Raw genomic sequence first — 2,866 nt, 5'->3', positions numbered from 1 at the left:
GCATGAGGTATCTCTACATTATTCTATTACTTGCTAGTACAGCAATCAGCATTTTTTTTTGGCAGGCAGGCAGTAAGACGACATGGTTCTCCAATCCAATGTAGCTGCTATTCTCAGAGACGACCGGAAGTCGAGAGATAGCGAAGCACGCACGGAGTGTTGGGATTTCGGTCCCTCCGGATGGGATGTCCCCGGAGATAAATGACGGCAAGCCCGGTTGCGGTTACGGAACCGGATGATGAAGAGTACCCGGCATGAAGCCGGATGAAGAGTACCCGGATACGGATCCGGATGATGAAGAGTACCCGGCATGAAGCCGGATGAAGAGTACCCGGATACGGATCCGGATGATGAAGACCCCGGCTACGGAGCCAGATGACGAATGTACCCGGAGAGAGATCCGGATGCGGGGACATATTTGTGAATATGTTTGCTAAGAGCCCTTGAGGCTATATTTGTAAATAGCCCGAAAGTCATATGTGTATAAATATGACTTAGGGCAAACAGTTTAAATGTTGTTGCTCATTTTATGTTTTCAGCTGAGAGAGCGAAGTGAGTGCAGCCGAGAGAGAGAGAGAGAGAAAGGAAGAGGTCGACGCCTCTGTGTATTTCCGCCGCCTGTGGCGAGGACAACGAGCTCAAGGTCGTCGCCTTGCAGCTCGCCATTGTATACTTCTCTTTGTATAGTGTTGGTTTGGAGTCTCGTACTCCCGTGGTTTTTCCCGTATAGGGTTTTCCACGTTAATCCCTATGTATTCGTGTGTTTCTCTCTGTGGTTCCCATTTTCTGCTGCATTGATTAGCGCTTACTCGGTTGTGGCCGAGTGGTGAAGGTGAATCAAACCGGCGATTCCCAACAAACTGGTATCAGAGCACGGTAACACAGAAAATGGAAGGCGGCGGTAGTGGGCCTCCGGGCATGATGGTGTTGAACTCACAGAACTACGCCGACTGGAAGATAAAGATGGAAGACCTTCTCATCGTCCGAGACCTGTATGAACCGATCGACAATGCCGAGATACCCAAGGGGGTAATAGAGTCGGAGTGGAAGCTCCTGAACCGGAAAGCCGTAGCGACGATCCGGCAATATGTCGATGTAAGCGTCCTACAACATGTGGCGAACGACACCAACGCATATGAGATGTGGAAGAAGCTGTCGGGCCTCTACGAGAGGAAGAATGCGTTGAACCGGACCTCCCTGATGAGGAAGATAGTGAACCTCAAGTACCGGGACGGCGAGAATATGGTGGAACACGTGAGCACGTTCATGGGATTCGTGAACCAGCTTGCGGCGATCAAGTTCCCGTTGGAGGATGCAATGCAAGCCATCATTCTGATGTGTACATTGCCGGAAAGCTGGGAGAACTTGGTGGTGACTCTCAGCACCTCCTGCACCGAAGATAACCTGTCTCTACAAACGGTAAAGACAAGTATTTTGAACGAAGAAGCGCGTCGGAGAGATAAAGAACCGGCCTCCGACTCGAAGGCGTTGCTTACCGAATCGGATCGGGGAAGACAATGGAACCGGAGTCCGCAAAGACGGGAGAAGTCGGGGACCCGGTCGCAGTCAAGAGGAAGGCCCACATGCTTCCACTGTGGGAAGCCGGGGCACTTCCGGAAGAATTGTCGGCATTACCTAAAGGACAACGGAGCCGTCGACACCGATTCGAAGAAGTCACCGGAGAGAAACGGTGCATACCGGGGAGCCACGGACCGAAGAGGTCCGGATCGGCGAGGGCAGGACCGGAAAGGAACAACGGCACTCGCGGCAAGTGAGGAAGAAATCATGCTCATCACCGAAGAAGGTGAACTAAACATTGCCGGCGATGAGACGACCTGGGTGGTCGATTCAGGAGCATCGTTCCACCTGACCCCGGAGAGAAGATACTTCTCATCCTACACAGCCGGTGAGCATGGCTGTGTTCGGATGGGAAATGAAGGTACGTGCCGGATTGCCGGCATAGGAGACGTGTGGTTGACAACCCCGACCGGATGCAAGATGCTGTTGAAGGATGTGCGACACGTTCCGGAGGTCCGATTGAACCTGATCTCGGCCGGGAGGCTAGATGATGAAGGCTACACGGGTAGCATCCGGAACGGTGTCATGAAGTTCAGCAAGGGGAGCCTGATAGTGGCTCGGGCCCGGAAGGTCAACACACTGTACCTGATGAATTCCCGGCTATGTCCGGAGGAGCTGAATGTGGCAGCCGACACTGCCGGTGAGCTGTGGCACAAGAGACTGTGTCACATGAGTGAGAAGGGGATGAAGAGGCTTGCAGAAGACAACCTTATTCCAGTGAAGCATGTGCACCTGGAGAAGTGCACCGATTGCCTGGCCGGTAAGCAGAACCGAACCTCCTTCCACTCAAGGCCACCGACGAGACGTAGCGCACCATTGGAGTTGGTGCACACGGATGTGTGTCAGGTAGAAACGAAGTCACATGGCGGAGCCCAGTACTTCGTGACTTTCATTGATGATCACAGCCGGAAGCTGTGGACGGCGCCGTTGAAGACAAAGGACCAAGTGTTGTCCGTCTTCAAAGAACTCCACGCGAGAGTGGAAAGGGAATCCGGCAAGAAGCTGAAAGCGATACGAGCGGATAACGGAGGGGAATACCGGGGGCAGTTCCAGGAGTACTGTCGCTCGAAGGGAATCCGGCTCGAGTTTACTGTGCCGAAGACGCCGGAACTGAACGGGCTGGCCGAGAGGATGAACCGGACCATAATGGAGAGGGTCCGGAGTATGCTGGCGCATGCGAAATTACCCAAGGGGTTTTGGGCTGAGGCTATGTCGACGGCGACATACGTGATAAACAGATCACCCTCAGTACCTTTGGACGGAGACACGCCGCAGAAAGTGTGGACCG

Source organism: Azolla caroliniana, unplaced genomic scaffold (assembly GCF_043228905.1).
Source record: "Azolla caroliniana isolate FFs.n. ecotype wild unplaced genomic scaffold, voAzoCaro1.0.p SCAF_4, whole genome shotgun sequence".
In the NCBI taxonomy this organism is placed as follows: domain Eukaryota; kingdom Viridiplantae; phylum Streptophyta; class Polypodiopsida; order Salviniales; family Salviniaceae; genus Azolla; species Azolla caroliniana.
Note: the sequence above shows the minus strand (reverse complement) of the source record.